We start from the raw sequence: 22,540 nt of genomic DNA on the forward strand, positions 1-22,540 counted from the left end.
CTCAACTCCACCGGTTTACACATAACACAATGGGTTCAGAACACCATCTCATCCCTAGCTCTGAAGCTCTTGGCTTTCTGGCCCTGGCTCTGGCTGTGGTTCTCGGCTCTGGCTCTGGCTCTGGCTCTGGCTCTGGTTCTTGCTCTAGCTCTTGTCTCTCGGCTCTAGCTTCTTTGGCTTTGGCTTTGGCTTTCTGCAACCTTCAGCTCTCTGGCTTTTCACTTGACCTCCAAGTGACCCCAAAGGCTCCCTCTGCTGCTCTACGCAGTAGATTTTCACTCTCTCTGCTCCTTACTTCTGCGTTGCAATTGCCTTCTACTACCTTCTCTCAATTGAGCTCTCTACCTCCTTTGAGGTACTTTTTCGGCTTTTCGTCTACCCCAGCCGTTTCTCTGCGATTCATTATCCCTCTGCGGCTTCTCTGCTCCCTGTCAATTAGACTGGCTATTTGGCTCTGCAGCTCCATGGCTTCAAAATGCATCATTGCTTGTAAAAACGCCTGCTTGCAGCGTGGCATGATGATCAGGAGCTATTACAGAGGTTTTAGGGCCTTCTTATAGGCAAAAACCCAAAAATTGAGAAAATTTCATTACATAGAGATTTATGGAAAATACACTATCGGACGTGATTTTCAAACTTGAAATCCCATTCAATCGCCCCTAAAATCCCTATTGGGTCCGCCACTAGGCATTATATCGCATCACATTAACGTATTGGGCGAGATCCCAAATACACAAAAAACGTGAAAAACCCGACAAAATCCTTTTTTATTAGACTTCAAATTATTTCACATCCGCCCTATAATCACATCGGCTCCACCTTTGGCCGCTATCGCAAGCCCCATCGTCGATCTACGGGATCCCCGATCCAACGGTCAATATGCGATTTCAGGTGGCTTAAGGGTACGGAGGTTACCAGCCCGAAAATGTGGTTTTCCTCTCTCCTCCGCCAGCCATGTGTCGACCAGTGTGTGGGATTGGGCACAGCCAATCCAATACCGCTTTCTTCCTAAGGCCTACCTAAAACCCCGCCTTTACGAAACTTAAATAATATAGATCGCTCCTAAATTCCCCTTCGGGTTCGGCTTTATCGCTTTCAAGTGTTTTCCTTTGTATTTTGGTTTTATAGCGGAAATGCACTAATACACAGAAAATCTAGATTCCCGGGTTTCAAATTTTATGAAATCGAACTTTTAAATCCCATCGGGTCTGGCTTTTATCGCTTATCGCAATCACAATTCGTATAGGCATGCTATCGGGGATTGTCGATCGTCGATCGTTGATTTAATCCTGGTTGTCCATTCCTTTTCCGATTCGATGGCTAAGATTGCATGTCACGATTGCTATCGCATATCGCATCGCATAGGGCCCAGGGGTTCTGTACCTCGCCGATGCCGATTGGCCAATCCGATAATCGGCAATCGACATATCGCATAATCGCAATCGCCAAGTCTGGGGTCCTGATATCACATACATGCTTGTCTCCAACCCGATACATAGGATCGGCCGATTGGGGTTTCTTTCGCGTTCGCTTAAGTCCGCCTCTTGGACCTCCTCTGATGCGATTTCCATTTATAAGGGTTTTTTTCCATTTTTAGGGGATTTTGTCTCTTTTTCCAAAGAACAAAGGGCATCTTTTTCTATGATAACTTCTGCATCTTAAGTCCATTGTTTCCCATTCAAGTTGCGGTAGATTCAGAATGAAAAGATCTCTGACATGGGGCTATTTCCAGGAACTTCCTTGGACTTTCATTTTCCTCTGTGAGGAACACTTAGACTTAGGAGTCTACCCAAAATCCATTTTGGATCAGAGTATGTTGGCTAGGAGGCAAATGGTGTGTGGGATCAACCAACTCTGAGCGTTGGTATCTGTGCTACGAGTAGTCTGGTATGGAAGTCGAGTGGGAAGGTCAAACTCTGCAATGGTGATCTTGTTATCACAGGGAGGAACAATGTATCCGATAGGTCATACCAATGTTTAAACAATGGAAGAAAGGGAAGCGTTTAAATAATGTATAATGGGTAGCGTTTAAACAGTGGTATGGGGAGGAGGTAGTGTGATGCCACAAGAGGGAGGAGAGGAGGAACAATATGTTCCTTCACGTGTTAACTGTCGGAACAATGACAACCCTCTGCAATGCCTGAAAATTTAACACAATTGCAGTCACAATTTCACGGTAAAAATGCCATACATAGTCACAGTCATAGATGTGCCATAATTTTCAAACAATTTCGAACATATGCAACCAGATGTTTTAACTTTGTTTGATGGGGAAAACAAAACGATGATAGAGACATGGATTTTTTTATTATTATTAGCACAATATTGCTTCTTCCATTCAAGAACTTCTCAATCAATTTACATATAACACCACCATTAAACCATTCATGAACCATCGAACATACATGCTTCTAAATTGGCTTACCACACACATACACCATTTAATATTGAACTAGAATTACACAACACCTCTAGGCAACGCAGAAACTTGCTCCAACCTTCATAGGAGGCAAAGAAATGCCTCAATTTAACAATTTGATTTTTCAATAGTTAGAACAGAATTTAATCTCGACCAGTGTAATGCACAGAATTTTGCAGGGATATGCTTGTCTACAAAAATGCAGAATATGGCAGGGGGGTGTGAATAATGGTGGGAAACTAGCAGGAGTTACAATGCAGAAAATGCTAATAATGGGAACTGACTCTGATACCATGTCAGACTAGGAGGTAACTCCTAAAACTGAATTATGTTTTTGCATTGAGATAACTAATGGATATATACAAGGATGGAAAGACTCTTGGGCTTCACCTCCCAGCGTCTCTTGATATTCCTATTCTCCATTATTTACTATTTACATATATTCACCAAATCCCAATGATTAGGTGTCCACAGTATATTTGAGAAAACACTCTAGGAATAGAATATGGATATTTAATTTAGAAATAAATTGGAGAAAACTATATATTAACCAAAAGTAGATTTGAGAAGACACCTTGGGAATAGAAATATGAATATTTAATTTAGAAATAAATTGGAGAAGACCATATCTTATCCAAAAGTAAATTTGAGAAGACACCTTGGGAATATAATAATAACAAATAATAAAATTCGTATTAGTAAAATAAAATTATAGAGTCAAAAGTGTAGGTTTATACCAAATTACTTAATAATTGTAAGTCAATATATGCAGGTTAATTAAGCACTAATCAAAATTAGCCTGATAGGATCAAGTAGAGCATTACATAAACACCTCCTTTAGAGAACTTTGTCCTGAAGTTGGAATGAAAATGACAAAAGAAGTTTGACAATTAGGCATAATAAAATAGAGAGATGTAGTAGCCAAATTAAGTAAGTCAAGAAATGATACCACTTCCCATCAATAGTCTCCAACTAACCTATAGCCTCTTATCCTTCCTAACCTACTTCTGCTCCCATCCTATCTATCCTCTGCTGCAATATACTATGGCATCGACTATACCGATCTAACCACTGATAAAACCAATATGGCGAAAGCATCAATTATATCGAACTAACTTCCCCAACAAGCAACTGGTAATCATCATCACACATCTAGGGAAGCGTATCCATCACTACCCTCCCATGATTACTGATCTGAAAATGGGGCACTTAGGCTCCTTGTCTAACTTACAAGGACCTCTCCCACTTCCAAAGCTTAAATGTTCCCAAGTCTTAATGATTAACCTATGCGAAATTGAATATGTGCTTGAAAATATGGGTGTATGCTTATGTTTGTTTTAAACTGTTCAAGTGTTGTGGATTGATTTGCTTAAACTGATATGAAACAAATAGAAGCAATTAAAATAGCATATACAATGTAGCAATAAAACACACATAGAATAGCAATATTAATTTGGAGTTCACACAAAACTCTTGGGCTACGTCTCTGTGAGCTCTAGTCAACTCGAATAGGCTCTCCGGGATTCTGGAAAGTCTTTTTTTACATGCTCTCGGCCCAAATCCACTATTTTACAGAGAAACAATGGGTTTAGACACCATTTGATCTCTAGCTCTTGAAGCTCTCGGCTGCTGGCTCTTGGCTCTGGCTCTGCCTCTTGGATCTAGCTCTGGCTTGTTGGAAATAATACTGGGGGGGGAGTGAATCAGTATTATCAACTCAGATACTTTTCAATTTCATACTCAAATTCATATATGCGGCTTCAGTTCAATATATCAGCATATATACACGACTGTGTTAAATGCAACTAGCGTACATGCAGTAATCTTATGAATCAGTTAGCTTATCTTCAGTAAATTCATCAGAACATCAGGTGCAGTAAAACAGAACAGATCATCACACATAAGAAGCACACATGAACACAAGATATAAGGTGGAAACCCAATGTGGGTGAAAACACCTGCTGCAATTCGTCTCTTTCTTCCTTTAATAAGAAACTTCTTTTACAATGTACTGGTGCAGTCCTTTACCAGCACGCAGGCTTCAACCTGCAAAGGGCTACAACCCTCTCTCGTTTTCTAGCTACTTCTGGAAGGGAGCTACAACCCCCTTAGCTCTTGTACTAGCTAATATACTAGTACGTAGGTGTTGACCTGCAGAAGGCTACAACCTTATTTTCTTCAGGGACCACGTTTCATAAATTGTCAGACTCGATCCATGAGTACAAAACAATCACTGTTGTAATACAATCATCAACTTATACTTGCATCATAAATCTCCAATACTGAATCACTGAAACCCTGTCATCAAAACACAGAACACAAACCAGAGCCCAGAACTCTGCAACAACAACTAGAATCAACAACAACCTGAAACACCAAATCTCATAATGCATACGCTACTTGACTATATCAAAACCGCGTGTGTACGCGCTTTCACCATAGACAACCCGCGTACAGATCTAAATATAATTACTTATACCTTCGCTGTCAGATCCAACCTTAGCCAAGCGTCACAAACAGATAACCAGCAATACTAGATCTTCCCACTTTGTCAGACATCCATTCCTTGCCCCTCATCCTTGCCTAATGATCTTCTCCTCCTTTTATAGTCTTAGGCCTTGCTCAATACCACGGTCCAAAACCATAATAAATCAATACCAAGAGCCCAATACTTGGGTTCAACACACTTGTTGAGATACCATGGTCCAAAACCATAGGTTCAAATACCGAGGACTAACTACCACGGACCAAGACATAAATTTTCCCACCTGTACGCGCTTTTCCTTGCGTGAAAGTGCGTGTATACGCATACGCGTCTTCGGCACGTCCAACCCGTGTGTATACGCTGATTTGTCACAATGAACCTGCGTATATCTCTTTCTTGACCTGCTGTACTAAGATCTGTCCTCTGATTAAGTTGCCATCACCTGTATCAACCTCTGAGTGAGTTGCCATGAAGGACAACACTTGTATCATAATGCCAACAATCTCCCCCTTTGGACTTGATGGCAACCACCACACCAAGTCACTCTCCCCCTTTGACATCAAGGGCAAAGGGCAGACCAAGATATTCTCTTCCTCGGTATAGCTTTTGCTGTCCATACTCCCCCTGAGTAGATGCTGAAGTTTCTGATTGAGATCCCCTTTGTATATGCCAAGTTGTATCAATCCATCCATGCTCCCCCTGAGCAGATGCAAGTTCTAAGACCAACAATTCATTCAAGACCATGACTATCATTCATCATATATGATCTGCACCATAAGCATCAGCATCCAAACCTGCAATACCATTCCTTTAATCAAACAACAAATTGTATCATTTAGCTTTATCAACAACTTCTAACCATAATGCCAACAATGCATTATATGCTCCCCCTGAGCCTGAGCCAACCATGACCGAACCATTTCCTAGGTCTGTTCTGCTGCCCTTTCTTCTAATCTCCATATATGCGACTCTGCAGCCTGTAACTTGCGTATATATGCGACTTATCTTCATTATATCAGTGTATGCAAGATGGAATACTGAATTTCTTCACTTTCAGATTCCCCTGTGTCTGTTATGTCAGCTAACTGAGTTATGTCACACCTTTTTGTCTCTAATTCTGTCTTCTTCAATTCCTGGAACTGTGATGATGTATGGTCCTCTTGTTTTGAATTTTGAAATTTGCTCCTGCATTCCCTTGCTTTATGTCCAAGTTTTTGGCATGTATAACATCTTACATATTCCATGTTCCTTCTATTGCAATCAATTGCTTTGTGTCCATATGCATTTTAGGAAAAGCAATATCCTCTGAAATACCTGGGATGCGATGATCTTTTGTGATGGTCTTGAACCATTCTACTTTTACATCTGGCTGCAACATGTCCAAGATTATGACATACATAACATTCAACATTATTCAGTGGAGGAAATAATCGTCTATCACTTCCATAGTTAGGAGTAAAGGATTTTCCTTGAGGAATTTCTTTCCTTGGTTGTTCCTTGTTGAGCATTTCAGATTTCTCATTAGAGTTTCTTGCCTCACCTTGTGAGCTAGATTCACCTTCAACGGATTCATAAAAACCAAGACCAGTTTTGATAATAGGGGATCTTTGACTACCAAGAATGTCATCCAAAATCTTAGTACTATCTTGAAATCACAACAATTTATCCTTTTCTTCTAATTTACCTTTTAAGATATTTACCTCAACCTGATGTTGTTCTTCCTTTTCTAGATACTGATTCCTTAGGTATTCTTCAGCTTTTCTTCCTTCTTCCACTTGTTGCTTTAATTTGATCACTTCATGTTCTTGATCTTCAAGAGCTTCTCTGTTCCGCTCTCTTGATTTTCCAAGATCTTCTTTTAGAGAGAGGATCTCTGGTTCAAGTCTCTGAATTGTTATGCTCTGATCATTTACTATATCCTGCAATTTCTCCCTTACCCTAGTTACTGTCTCCAATTGTTTGTTTAATTTGGTAACTTCCTCAGTTTCTGCATTCTTCTTTTCATATGCCATGAGACTTCTAATGTCTTCACTACCATTGAATGAGTCATTACTTTTAACATGGGTATAATAGCTTCTATTACCTTCTTCAGACATCTTTCCTTTGTTATGAGGGCATCTAGCAGCATAGTGACCAACTCTACCACATGAAAAACATTTGAAAGGTAGCTTACCTTTGAACCATCCAGTTCCCCGTTCAAGATTCTTGACAAAATTTACCTCATCTTCTTCCTCTGACATGTATCCTGACGCTTCGAATGCGGCTTCTGATGGTCCCTCTTTTCGCATTTCAAAAGCAGTTAAGATTCGTGAAGCTGTGACATGGTGATTTTCTGCAGATCCTCCTTTTCTTCTATGGCAGACACTTTGGAATCAAATTTAGCAGACAGAGATCTCAAAACCTTTTCAACTAAGACAACTTCCTTAAATTCTTCACCCAGATCCCTCATACAATTTACAATTTCATCCATACGCAGGAAATAATTAGCTATGCTTTCATTACTATGCATCTTAAGATTTTCATACCAGATTCTTAGAGTTTGAAGCTTTGCTCTTTTTACCTGATCATCTCCTTCGTAGCTCAGAATGATTTTGTCCCATATTTCCTTAGCTGATTTGAAATGCATAACCTTCATAAATTCTGATTGTGTCAAAATTCCCAATAAGACAGTAACAGCTTTGGCATTGAGCTCATATTGCTTTCTCTCTGCTGCATCTGTAGGAGTTGCTGATGGGAATTTGTATCCTCCTTCTACGATTCCCCAAACTTCTGCTCCAAGTGATTGTAGATATGCAGTGGTTCTTATCTTCCAGTGGGTAAAATTGTTCCCATCAAAGATTGGTGGCCTGATGTGTGCCTCTCTTTCTGGATTAGTCATTCTGATGGATCTTTTCCTTCAAGCGATCAAGCTACCTCTGAAGGCCCTGCTCTCATACCAATTTTTGGAAATAATACTGAGAGGGGGGGGGGTGAATCAGTATTATCAACTCAGATACTTTTCAATTTAATACTCAAATTCATATACACGGCTTCATTTCAGTATATCAGCGTATATACGCGACTGTGTTAAATGAAACTAGCGTACATGCAGTAATCTTATGAATCAGTTAGCTTATCTTCAGTAAATTCATCAGAACATCAGGTGCAGTAAAATAGAACAGATCATCACACATAAGAAGCACACATGAACACAAGATATAAGGTGGAAACCCAATGTGGGTGAAAACCACCTGCTGCAATTCGTCTCTTTCTTCCTTTAATAAGAAACTTCTTTTACAATGTACTGGTGCAGTCATTTACCAACACGCAGGATTCAACCCGCAGAGGGCTACAACCCTCTCTCGTTTTCCAGCTACTTCTGGAAGGGAGCTACAACCCCCTTAGCTCTTGTACTAGCTAATATACTAGTACGTAGGTGCTGACCTGCAGAAGGCCACAACCTTCTTTTCTTCAAGGACCACGTTTCATAAATTTTCAGACTGGATCCATGAGTACAAAAAAATCACTGCTGCAATACAATCATCAACTTATACTTGCATCATAAATCTCCAATACTGAATCACTGAAACCCTGTCATCAAAACACATAACACAAACCAGAGCCCAGAACTCTGCAACAACCACTAGAATCAACAGCAACCTGAAAAACCAAATCTCATAATGCATACGCTACTTGACTATATCAAAATCGCGTGTGTACGCGCTTTCACCAGAGACAACCCGCGTACAGATCTAAAGATAATTACTTATACCTTCGCTGTCAGATCCAACCTTAGCCAAGCGTCACAAACAGATAACCAGCAATACTAGATCTTCCCACTTCGTCAGACATCCATTCCTTGCCCCTCATCATTGCCTAATGATCTTCTCCTCCTTTTATAGTCTTAGGCCTTGCTCAATACCACGGTCCAAAACCATAATAAATCAATACCAAGAGCCCAATACTTGGGTTCAACACACTTGTCGAGATACCATGGTCCAAAACCATAGGTTCAAATACCGAGGACTAACTACCACGGACCAAGACATAAGTTTTCCCACCTGTACGCGCTTTTCCTTGCGTGAAAGTGCGTGTATACGCATACGCATCTTCGGCACGTCCAACCCGCGTGTATACACTCATTTGTCACAATGAACCTGCGTATATCTCTTTCTTGACCTGATGTACTAAGATCTATCCTCTGATTAAGTTGCCATCACCTGTATCAACCTCTGAGTGAGTTGCCATCAAGGACAACACTTGTATCATAATGCCAACATGGCTCTGGCTCTTCGACTCTGGCTTCTTTGGCTTTCTGCAACCTTTAGCTCTCTGGCTTTTCACTTGAACTTCAAGTGACCCCAAAGGCTCCTTCAGCTGCTCTGCGCAGTAGCTTTTTGGATCTTCCCTCTCTCTTGCAACTGTCGTTTGCTACCTTCTTCCTCTATTCTCTTAATCGTGCTCTCTAGCTCTTTTGAGGCATCTTTCGACTTTTTGGCTTCCCTAGTAGTTTCTCTACAACTCATTGTCCCTTTGAGGCTCTGTCACTTCAAAAATGCATCATTGCCTGTAAAAACGCTTGCTGCAGCCTGGCATGATGATCAGGAGCGGATATAGAAGGAATCGGGGCCGTTTCATAGGCGAAGATCCGAAAATTGAGGAAATTTCATTACACAGGCATTTTCTGGAAAATACATTATCGGACGTGTATTTCGGACGTGAAAATCCCTTCAATCGCCCCTAAATCCCTGTTAGGTCCGCCTTTGGCTATTGTTGCACTCTCCACCATCGATCTACGGGATCTTTGATCCAACAGTCATAATGCATTTTCGGGTGGCCTAAGGGTACAGAGGTTACCCACTCGAAAAGGCGGCTTTTTCTCTCTCCTCCACCAGCCACGTGTCGACTAGTCAATGGGATTAGGTGGAGCCAGCCCAAAACCATTTACCGCTTGAGGCCCACCCAAAATTTGCCGTTACGGAACTCAAAATCTCTGCAATTGGGCTTATAAAACCCCTTCGGGTCTGTTTTGTCACTTCGGGCGTCATTTCTTTGTATTTCGAGTTTTTCACCGAAAAACATTAATACATAGAAAATCCAGATTTTCGGATTTCAAATTTTATAGACTGCGCTTATGAAATCCGTTGGGTTTGGTACTCGCCGATTATGGATTCAATCTTGGTCATCCATTTCTTCCGTGATCCAACAGCGAAGATTGCTCATCGCGATCACTATCTCATATCGCGTTGCACATAGCCCAAGGGTCTTGTACATTTCCGATGCCGATTCACCGATCCAATCATTGGCGATCGTCGAATCGCATGATCACAACCGCCGATTCCAGGGTTTCGATATCGCATATGTGTTTGCCTCCGATCCGATCGATCGAATCGGCGGATCGGAGTTTCCTCCGCCTCTACTTAAATCTGGCCTTTGCCTTTTTCCAATGTGATTTCCCTTTTTAAGGGCTTTTTTCCATTTTTAGGGGTTTTTGCCTCTTTTTCCAAAGAAACAAGGCATCTTCTGCATGTGATAACTTCTGCATCCTAAATCCATTTTAGCCCATTTCAATTTCAATAGATTCATAAGGAAAAGATCTATATAATGGGGCTATTTCTAGGAACTTCCTTGGACTTTCATTTTTCCTCTATGAGGACCACTTAGACTTAGGAGTCTATCCAAAATCCATTTCAGATCAATTACAAGCTTGGAGACGACATGGTGGGAAATTCCTCCACCCCTCCTCAAAACTAGGGTCAACACCCTAATATGGCCCACACTATGGCCTTGGTTAGATACTTGTCATCAAATAATCTAGTCAGGCAGTCATGTGACCTGTCATTTACACTTATCCATGTCATAATAGTGCATATCAAGTAGGTAAAAAATGTAATAGAACAATGTACATCATACCATTTCTCATTGGAGGTCTCAACATTCCTCCATCGGAAGTGTAAATCTTGGTTATCATATAGTTCTTTCCAATTTGCAAGTTAGTTATCATTCATGCATATACATAAGAACAATATATATATATATATATATAAGTGATCTTAATCATCATTTTATTAAATCTAGTATCCACGTGGAAATATTACATTAGATAAACCATAATTTCGATAAATCATTCATTAGATAAATCATATCTCCTTGAGCCATACATCAAACAAAAATAACTCTGATAAGTCATATATTAGATAAATCATAACCAAGTAAGTCGTACATCAGGTAAATCATGCATCAAATAAGTCATACATTAAATATTTTAATCAACAATACCTAATCTATCTAATGATTTATATAAGTAGTTTCATTTGTCCAACTAAAATGCATCAATATCACACAGCGTTCATAAATAAATTAACATGGAACTGCAAATAAAAACTTAGCATAGGTAGCTATCTAAGTCATAATGGGCATCACAGATGCTCAAAAAGTGAGGGGTAGTCATGACGTGTAGTCTCTGCATCCTCCCAGGTAGTTGTTCCTGGGTTATACTTGTCCCACTGGACCTTAACCTGGTCCACCATGCGACGTCTGTGTTGTCTAACCCTACAGTCCAATATGCGTAATGGTTCGACCATTATGGTTCCCACGTCTGAGACCTGCAATTCCCTCCAATCCAATTTGTGAGATTCATCAAAAACATAATGTCGTAAAATAGATAGATGGAAAACATTATGAATTTTATGCAAATGGGGTGGCAATACAAGACGATAGGCCACTGGTCCAATCTTCTCCTTGATTCTAAAAGGTACTATAAATCGAGGTGACAACTTTGTCCCTTTCCCAAATAGAATGGTGCTTTTGTTGGGTTGGATACGAATAAAAACTTGGTCTCCTACTCCATAACTACGATCAGTCCTATTTGCATCAACATAACTCTTTTGTCTATCTTGTGCTTCCTTTAACCTTTGTCGAATATGTGTTACATGTTCCTCCATCTCTTGTGTCATTTCCAACCCAACTATTACTTGGTCCTCCAACTTTTCCCAACTCAATGGTGTCACGCATGGCCTCCCATGTAGAGCTTGATGAGGCATCCCAATGGAACTGTGGTAACCCTTATTATAGGAAAACTCTACCAATGGTAAGTACCTTTCCCACTAAGCCTGATTATCCATGACGTACATTCTAAGCATGTCTTCCATAAATTGATTTAATCTTTCAGTCTATCCGTCTGTTTCTAGATGATATGCAGTTCTTAGGTTCAATTGAGTCCCCAACACTGACTACAAACTTGTCCGAAACCTAGATTTAAAGTGAGAGTCTCTATTATAAATGATCTTTGTGGGTAACCCATATAGTCGAATAACTTCACTTATAAAAACTCTTGCCACATCAGTAACATCGTAAGTGTCTCTCACTGGGATTAAATGGGCACTTTTGGTCAATTTATCAACTACAACCAATATAACATTGTGCCTTTGTGAAGTGAGTGGAAAACCCACAACGAAATCCATAGAAATGACCTCCCATTTAGACATAAAAATGTCACGTGGTTGTAGGAGTCCCGTTGGATGACAATGATCAGCCTTCATCCGTTGACATTCAAGAAATTTGGCAACAAATTGGACTATGTCATGTTTCATGCCTACCCAAAAGAAGAGTTTCTTCATATCTGCATACATCTTATTCACTCCAAGATGTGCACAATAGAGTGCTCTATGTGACTCTTTGAGTATGGTTCTTCTTATACCCCCTTCTTTAGGTATATACATCCACCCTTGAAATATCAATAGTCCATTTGGTTTGAGGACATATCCCTCAAACTTTGGTTCTATCTGCTTCCCACTCTAGAGTGTTCATATAACCTTTAGATACCAACAATATTCAAAGAGTTTCTCCAACATGCATTCCCTCAAATTGACCCTCGAGGGTACTAGGGAGAAGGTCAGTGGCCTCCTGCTTAGTGCATCAGCCACCACATTATCCTTTCCCTTAATGTATGAGATCCCAAAATCATACTCACTTATGAATTCACTCCACTGCCTTTGTCTAGCATTCAAATCCCTTTGAGTGAAGAGGTGCTCCAGAATTTGTTGATCTATTCTTAACTCAAAGTTTCTCCCGTTGAGGTAGTGTCTCCATAGTTTCAAAGCTAGGATCATTGTTGCTAAATCTAAGTCATGGGTAGCATACAAATCTTCATGTTTCTTCAATTTTCTAGATGCGTAAGCTATTACTCCACCTTCTTGCATCAATATTACTCCCAATCCTTTCTTTGAAGCATCGGTGCAGACAGTGAAGTCTTTTTCCATGTCGAGTACTCGAAGGATCAATGCACTAGTTAGTGACCTATTTAGTTTGGTGAATGCATGTAATGTTCCAAAATAGGAAAAACAATGATATGCAAGCAAATAACAATTTTCACCACATAAATTTTAAAACAATTTAGTAAACACCCAAAACAATCAAAAATATGGAAGTTGTTAGAGAATTATATATTACAAAGCAGTGGAACACATAAAATATTGCAGAAATATAAACAAATAAGACACATAAAACAAGAGAGACATAGATATACGTGGTTCAGCCAGTTTGGGCTACATCCATGGAGAAACAACTAGTCCTTCCTTTCATATTATCCAGCAAATTGAAGAGATACAACCTATAGCAAATCTGCTGTAATTCCCTCTCCTCTCTCAATCTCCTCTCTCTTCCTCACTCAGAATAAATATATCAATAGATGCAATATAATTCCCTCATATATAGTGAGGGGTTGCCTTCTAGGGAAAAAACCCTAAATTAAACATAACTTCTACCGTTAGATCTCCGCCTAATGAATGGCCCAGATTGACTACGAAATTACAACATTTTACAAGGAAATTTTACATCTATTCTTAGCTTTGAGGGCGATGCCCCCAATCCCCCCGCCAGTGGGGAGCTCCCAAAGGTCGCAGCTGCCCCCCCTGGACCCCCCCTGCAACGAATATTTTACGGGCGGCAAGGCGAACTGGGGTCCAATGCGGTGATTCCTTTGAATACAAAAGATAATTAGACTCCACACCCAACAAAAGTAACTGAGTGGTTTTATTATAAACTGGTGCAAGAGTACAAATTATGGAAGGAATGCACCTGGGCTTGCTTTAAAGGCAAGCAGAGAAAATTCCAGGTGAAGTAATGAAAACTTGAATCTACAATCAACTGACCAACTGCTGCACTGTGTAGTCCACAACAATTTTGCAATATTTGCTACAAATACATGGATGAAAACGCCACATCTGGTGCTTAGAAAATCATGCAAATTTATATTTAGGCTCCTCAGGAAAAATCCACAAAAACTCAGAAATGGTTTGGCCTGATTTTGACTTCTCAACCTTGACCCCCAAAAGGCACTACGCATTCCACCACAATTATACACTGTCTATGGCAAAGATATGGCTAAAACTCCACCTTTGGTGCTCAGAAAATTTTGTAAATTTATTTCTAAGGTCCTTGTCAAAAAATCAAAATAACCTAGAAATGGTTTGGCCTGGTTTTGACATTCCAAAATCGATCCCCAAAATCCCTGCGCTTTCAAATAGTTTTTGAAGCATGCTGTCTGTCAAACCACCAGCAAAATCTTCCCCAGACACTCCTGAAATGTAGAAATCAACTCCACCAATACTTCCCTTATTTCTCCTGGCAAACAATAGCCCCAATGGCTGCAACTCTATCTCCCACGTATGCCTAGTTTATCTCTTCTGCGCTAGCCACAGAGTCTGCAAAATCACTCCTGAATATTGCTGCCACTTCTAGCCCTCAAGCTCATCCAATAGCCAACAAATATATTGATCCTTCTTCTCCTAATTTCTCCTAGCTATAAGCCTTGGAAGAATGTTGCAATTGCCACACTAGATCCACTACTTCGTCCTCTAGAAATACACATTGTTCAGGAGAATTGAATACAAATTCTAGAAATGTCTCTACAAATCTCCTCCGGATGATAATGGATGAACCTCTTTAGGGTGGCACTCGAAGTCCCTCGAAGAAAGGGTGAGTTCTCTACGTGGAAAACTCTTGCTAAGCAACAAGTGACCTAGCTAAGTAGCTCGAGCAACAAAATCAAATTTGATAAGCCAAGAAATGCCAAATGAAGTGTGTTTCCTTGCTTTTTAACTTCCGTGGAGCCTTTCTTCCCACCTTTTCTTCTCTCTCATGAATTTCGAATAATTGGATTAGGGAGTGCGTATTTCTTATGTGGGTGGTCCCCACATATCATTAAAAAAACAAAATAAAATAAAATTAACTTGCTTCTAACCCCTAAGTCTTCTATCAAAAATCAAATGGGTCCCATCTTCACCAATATTGGCCCCCAAAAATGTAGAAATAAATCATGTTCCAAAATAATTTAGGAACGTACATTACAATGCAGTGTCACATTCATATGTCCATTCATACCTGACCCCTTTTGATTGCAATGTGGTTATGGGTTTTGTAATGCTCAAAAACCCTTCCACAAAATTGCATTAAAAACCTTCTAGCCCCATAAAACTACGCACCTCATGGGCATTTTTTGGTACTAATCCATTATGGCCTTTACCTTTTCCGAGTCAACTGAAATCCCTTCTCCTGAAATGATGTGCCCAAGATAATGAATTTTCTTCTGAAAGAAGGAACATTTTGACAATTTTACATACAATTGATTTTCCCTTAAGCAGGTCAATACAACCCTTAGGTGCTCTTCATGCTCCTTTTCATTCTTGTAATACACAAGAATATCATCTAGAAAGACCTGCATAGATTGGTCCAAATACTTCCTGAACACACCATTCATGAGGCTCATGAATACTGCTAGTACATTGGTCAAACAAAATGGAACAACTATGAATTTGTAGTGCCCAAACCGTGTTTGAAGTGCGGTTTTTGAGATTTCACCTTCCTTAATCCTCAATTGGTGGTATCGAGATCATAGATTGATCTTTCATAAAACCATTGCTCCCTTCATTTGATCAAATAGGTCATCTATTTGAGGTACCGGGCACCTATTCTTTATTGTGACTCTACTCAAGTCCCTATAATCTATGCATATCCTTAAGGAACCATCCTTCTTCTTGACAAAAATCATTGGTGCACCCCAAGGTGAAATACTAGGTCTAATAAATCTCAAGTTAAAATCTCTTTTAACTGCATCTGCAACTCACAAAGTTATGGAGTTGTCATCTTGTAGGGTGTCTTGGAGATTGGTTTTGCCCTAGGTTTTAGGTCAATTGTGAAATCGATCTCCCTCACAGGCAGTAATCTAGGCAATTCCTTGGGGAAAAATCCTCGAATTCTGAAAAAACTGGGTGTTGATCCAGGGAGGGTCCTTTCTAATCACTTATAGCCTCAACCACATATAGTTTACAACCTTGCTGGAGACAACATTTTACCTTCATCATGGAGATGAATCGTAGGGACACTCTTCTCTTGATATCACAAATCTCAATTGACCTACCTTCATCATCTAAGCAAATCACCTTCTTTTTGTAATAGTCTACTAAAGCTTGATGAGCTTCTAGCCAGTCCATTTCCATGATTACATCATACGTCCCCAGTGCTATGACATATTCCGTCAACTTATTTAAACACACCCCAAGGTTCACCTGACATTGGTCAACACTAAATCCTACTTCTTGTTTTATCCCATAAGCCATTTCGACTTGTTTAAATTCATCGTGCTCATAGGCTACTAACTCACATTTTTCTAATACAACTGGTGAAATGAAATTATCTGTAGCACCAGAATCAAATTTTTTTTTCAATTTTACATTGTTTATCATACCTGAGGTTTCTACCACGACATATTGGTTTTCAACTTGTTGGTTATCAATTGTTTCATAGATTCAATGGTGGTTGCTTACTCTCCTCATTTGTTCTTTCCTTCTCTATGGTTTTTACCAGTTTGTAACTCAGGACAGTGGCATTGATAATGAGGCCCTCCACATCCCCAATAAGTGATGCGAGGTAGAATCTGAATAGAACTTTGTGGAATTCTTTGGAAAGAGCTCCTTACCCTGAAACCCCTACCCCTACTTGTGGCTCCTCGTGTCTAACTGTGACTTGCATGAGTCCTCGAAGTTGTCAGTGAAGCTGCACTAGCAGCCATTGAAATCCCCACTATCAATGTTGTGGGTACAACCCTGTTTCCATATGGCGGTGGCCTAAAACTTCCTCCTCTGGAGAAGGTGCGGGGGGCCTTCCCCGTAAACCTTGGCTGTTGAGGAAAAATGTTTTGTTTCCAACCTTTAAGTCTAAGTGCTCTTCAACATAACGAGCATGTTCAAAAACTTCTACAATTGAGGATGTTTTCCACATCCACACCATTGCCCTAATCTTAGGGTTCAATCCATAAATGAAGCGATTTGCTTGGCACTGATCAATATCCATTTAGGAGACATACTTGACCAATTCCATGAATCTAATCTTATATTCCTCTACCGTACGGTTTCCATGTACCAAAGCATGGAAGGCTCCTACCTGTTGTTCTTCGTAATATGATGGTAGGTACTTTTTCCTAAATCTCTCCTCAAATAACTCTCAAGTAACTGTGTTAGGAGTGAGGTGTAGTTGACACTCTAATTTACCCCACCAATTCAGAGCATTATCTCTGAGTTGGAATACTACTAATTTAGCTTTTGAATTGGAAGTATAATCTCTTAGTAGGAAGCACCTTCTCATTCCTTCTAACCACGCTTCTACTCGCTCACTGGCACAACCTCTAGCAAACTCTAGGAGATTAATCTTTTGGAGCTCCCTAGTAATGTCCTCTATTGTAGGTACTCTATCAGAGTTTCTTGACCCCTCAATATTTCCCAATGCTGATGGAGGGTGCTCCACTTCCACCTTTGTTGTTTGGCGCCCTATTAAAGTCTCATTAATTTCTTCCAGGGAGCACAATATAAAAGCCAGATCTAGTGATGAAAATGGGATATTTGTAGGGGGTCCTTGTGATGCTCCTCCTTGACATTGATTTCATCGAGCCTTCACCATTTTTAATTGTTCAATTATCTGTTCCATATGAGACTTATTAATGCAACTTAGGACTTGTCCACTCTTAGTCGACTCACACACACATATATAAAATGATAGGCATACATTTTTCTTTTACTATGCTCGTAAATGAGCATTATTAATACTGATCAGATCCCCAAGGATCTACTAAGTCTTCTCATGTGTGAGCTCTACATAACCTACAAATTTTATCTTGATACTAGCTAGGTTACTAGTGCAATGTACGTGTCAGTCACGCTCTAATGCTTTATTAACACCAAATTATTTAGTAACCATAATTATTTATTTAATTTAATATTAAAGTTAATTAATAAATTGGTTTAATATATTCAAATAATTAAATTAAATACTAATGTGAATAATACCCTTTTAGTCATGCCTTCCTTCTATGGGAATTAGTTTCTCCTTCCCAACCTTTATACTATGTTTTAAAATCATTTATGTCCATTTTATGAATCTTAGGATTTCTTGGGGGACATATAAACAATTGGTCCTTGAAGCAAGGTTTAGCAAATAACCATGAATGTATGTTGTATTTTTTTTTAATCCATCAATTGACATCATAGATCAACACCAAGTGGTTATTTCAAATTACACTACTATAACTCCTTCACCCTTTCAAATCCCAATCATTCCTAAATGATGATAATATAAAAGAATATATCGCACATTATATATATATATATATATATATATATATATATATATATATATATATATATCACATTCTAACTAAATTTCTCTAGATGATATATGACTAGAAACAATTTTATGTTTATTGCAATATTGGTTTCACAAATGATCTTCTCATAAATTTATGTCATAATTTAATATGGATCACAAAACAATATGTATCTTATCTCTTATCAAATTTATTATGGGTTAAAGCTTGTTCTTAACATGTTTCTAGATAATTGTCTACTTATAGGGTTGTGGTCATAAGAAGGCCATATCTTTAATTTCAATAAAAAAATCAAAGTGTTGTTCTAAATGTTGTTAATTTCTTCATTTTAGTTGTTTCCATAGCTATGTTGTCCTTTAGAATGTTGGCAATGTTCTACATTTTTTACGAGATGTTACTTCTTATAAGGAATAGTTTAATATCTTAGATTGGATGCTTCTATGATTCATTATTTAATCCAAGATATTCCGGAGAATCACATAGAAACCTTAGGGTCGACGCGTTTCAAACTCCTATCGAGGTTCATCATTAGGACATGGTTGGAGAGTGATATCAACATATAACTAATATATATCTCATGACCCAACCCTTATGCGTCCAAGGTTTGTAATCATATAATTCTTTAAAGGATCATTTTGGTCACAAAGGAATACATAAAATTATACCCAAATTTAGCTAGATGCAACCACATCATCTATTTAATATGCTTATCCTATGTGGCCATATGAATATACACATTCAAAAAATTACTAACTACCTCTATTTGTCCATAAGTCTTATGATGATAGGCACATGTTCATATTAAAAGTGACATATGCTATTTTGAAAACCTCTTAGCTTAAGTGCCTTACAAACATGGGATCTTGGTCAGTAATAATGTGGTGATGGATTCCATCACTATTATAGATGTGCTTTATTTCTTTCTCTTTTTTTTTCACATGAATTGGGAGATTCTATTATGAGAGAAAAATCCTCATCCAGGAAAGACAACAAAATAACAGAGAAATTAAACATTGTTTGGTAAGATCTAATCCAATCCAACATATGGTGAGATTTATAAGATCTTTGAAATAACACAAAGCCCCAAGGGTTAGCTCAATCGGTCAAGTCGGGGCCTCACCAGATGGGAGGTCACAGGGTCAATTCCAAAAAGCTCTTGGGGTCAGGTCTTGCAGTAGGCCGAGGGGCGTCAACCCAGATTTTTCAAGTGGACGTAGCGCCACCTATTGACCGAAGGTCTCTGTGAACCACCCTTAAAAATCCCCAAGGGTTAGCTCAATTGGTCAAAAACCGTGCCTCACCATCAGGAGGTCACAGGGTCGAATCTTCCCAAAGCCTTTTGGGTTAGGTCTTGCCAATAGGCCGAGGGGCAATTAAGCCAGATCTTTTCGTGGATGTAGCGACCACTTACTGACCAGGGTGTTCATGAACCACACTATAAAAAAACACAATAGGTTTCCAAAAAGAAAAATTTAATGCTGAATCTTGGGAATGGGACAACGTAAGGTTCGTGGCAAAGCTCGCCAAGGAAAATAGTGGGAGGGTACGAACACCCACAACCATGGCTCCTTTCGCGATCCCCGATTCTCTCAAAGACCTCAAACAAGAAGCAATGTCAGATGAGAACGACTATCTCTGTGCTCATGATGTCATCGAAATCGAAGCGTTGTCTCCTTCATAAATCGATGAGCTCATCAAAAGGGTTGCATTCAACATAGATGATAACTAGAGTTATTATGTGTGGAGGAGAAAAGAGTATTTGATCAGATTTTTTCTCTTGTCAAGGGCTTCGCATGCCTCAACCCACGATAAAAGGAAATCTCATCGTAAGCCTCAAACCAAATTTCGGTGTTCTCCTCTTGAACATCACATTGTTGTCGAGGTCATCTCCCTCTCGTTTCGATGGGAAATATCTGCAAGAGCAGATCAATTCCCATCGAAATGAGCTTAAATTAATACCATTCAGAATGCAGAGGCTTCTTCAAGGATTTTACAATTAGGAACCTACGAATCTATGAATATGTGGGCAGAAAACAACAAAAGTAAGTATTCATCGGAAGAAGAAGATGAAGGAAACCTTACACTGAAGCTAGGTGGAAGCTTACACGGTGATGACATTAATTCAAAAACTAGTAAACATCTCAGATTTGGTTTAGTCTCGAGCTCATATCCACTTTATCAAGTGCATGATTGTATGAAAGATCTTAACAATGGTAAGGACTACCACAAAAGGCACAAAGTATGTGAACTCCATTCCAAAGCTTCCACAACCATGGTGGAATAATTATGCAATGATTCTACCAATAATGTAGTAGGTTCCATCTCCTTGGAGAATTTGAGAAGGGAAAGAGAAGTTGCCAGTGAAGGCTAGCCAAGCATAACAAGCAGAGACAGAAAACACAAGCTGAAGAGATCAACTACAGGGGATTTATCAATAGCACTGAAAATGGAGCTTCGAAACATTTCAACATTACTAGCCTTATTACTTTATTGTCCCAACAACATCAAACAAGAAATTATGTGGACAAGTTGTTTGGCCAGAGATCATTGAGCAAGGAGCATCTCATATGATGCCTCAACAAACTAAAATATGTGCCAACTTTGGGAGATTTTGGCACAACTTTGCCTCATCTGACAATTGATGTAAACGTTTTACAAAATTTGCAACCACAAGCTCAAGTTTAGGATGGCAAGGGAAAATTTCCACAGACAACTGATCTCCAGTCTCCTGTTTTGGACTCAGAAACATTGAGGATTCTCTCAACCTTGACATAACACTCCCATGAAGCCCTAATTCTACTGAAAATAAGTCTTATGGCACAAAATACTTTGAATTCAAACAACTCTAATGATTAACAGATAATTAGTCAACAGTTCTTGGACATATGTTCATCCCTTATTTCATTTCAAAACACTGACAATGTAGCAATTTCTGATGGTCGGGAGAATATTTCAAAAAGTTTCCTCTCTATAGGAAATCTTGTTTGGCTTGTGCACCATTTTAATTCTTCTGATGGCATGCGCCATCCAAATCTTGTGGTCTCAAATCAGTATTTCACAGAGGATAGTTGCAATCCCGTGGAAGAGAAGTTATCTTCAAGGATTCCATCTTTGTCACCACCAATCATACAAAAACTTTTCCCTTTACATTCCAAAGATAAAAACAAAGATATTAATTGTGTCTCAGTTTTAGAGGAAGATGAATTAACAACAGATCAAAGTCCTAAAGATGATGGATTGTGAAAATTTGGTCTCTCAAATAGTGGAAGGAGAAATTATCTGCACAACATGTCCTTAAGTTCTCCACTTGGAGGTTCAAATATTAGGATTAATAGGTAAAATTATTCAAGTTCATATTAATCCCCATCAAGTTTGAATTTAGATACAAAGGAACACACAAGCAGAATTATTTTCAAACTTTTTGGAAAAGACCCGAGCGATTTTCCCCAAACGCTGAGGTCCGAGATTCTTGAATGGTTGTCTCACTTCCCATCAGACATGGAGATCTACATAAGGCTTGGTTGTGTTATTGTCACAATATTTGCATCCATGCCAATGAATGCATGGGAACAGGGAAAATGAAACAAGGAGTGGGCAACTAGACAATGGAGATATTTTATCCAACAGATGAAAGTAATCCTAGTTATAAGGAAGCTAAATAAATTCTATTCTAGACATATTTGATGACTATTTGAGTATGCAAGGTCTTCGCCCGACTGACCATAGGGGTGTAAAAGAAGGAAATATGGCCTGAAAGAAAAAATGCAAATGGTGCCTTTTGTAGGTTCATTTTTATTGTACTTTAGGATAGTTTCTTTAATTTCTTTCAATATAACACAGTTAATATGTATTATAGTTATAATGATGCCTATAAAACACAACTTTATCACAACTTTCCTCTAATTTTATTGGCATCCAAGGCAATAAAGAGCCATAACATTTTCAATCTAAAAAAAATAAGTTATATAAAGAGGGTCATATAATAATAATAATAATAATA

The 22,540-nt window shown here is 39.0% G+C and overlaps 1 pseudogene; it reads left to right on the forward strand.

The window, feature by feature from the left end:
- The first annotated feature begins 20,554 nt into the window (after positions 1–20,554).
- On the forward strand, positions 20,555–22,122 carry LOC149231437 (squamosa promoter-binding-like protein 1; annotated as a pseudogene).
- The last annotated feature ends 418 nt before the right edge of the window (positions 22,123–22,540 follow it).

The sequence above is a fragment of the Pinus tabuliformis genome, chromosome J, assembly GCF_031772625.1.
Source record: "Pinus tabuliformis cultivar Carrire ecotype Pingquan chromosome J, CPIR1, whole genome shotgun sequence".
In the NCBI taxonomy this organism is placed as follows: domain Eukaryota; kingdom Viridiplantae; phylum Streptophyta; class Pinopsida; order Pinales; family Pinaceae; genus Pinus; species Pinus tabuliformis.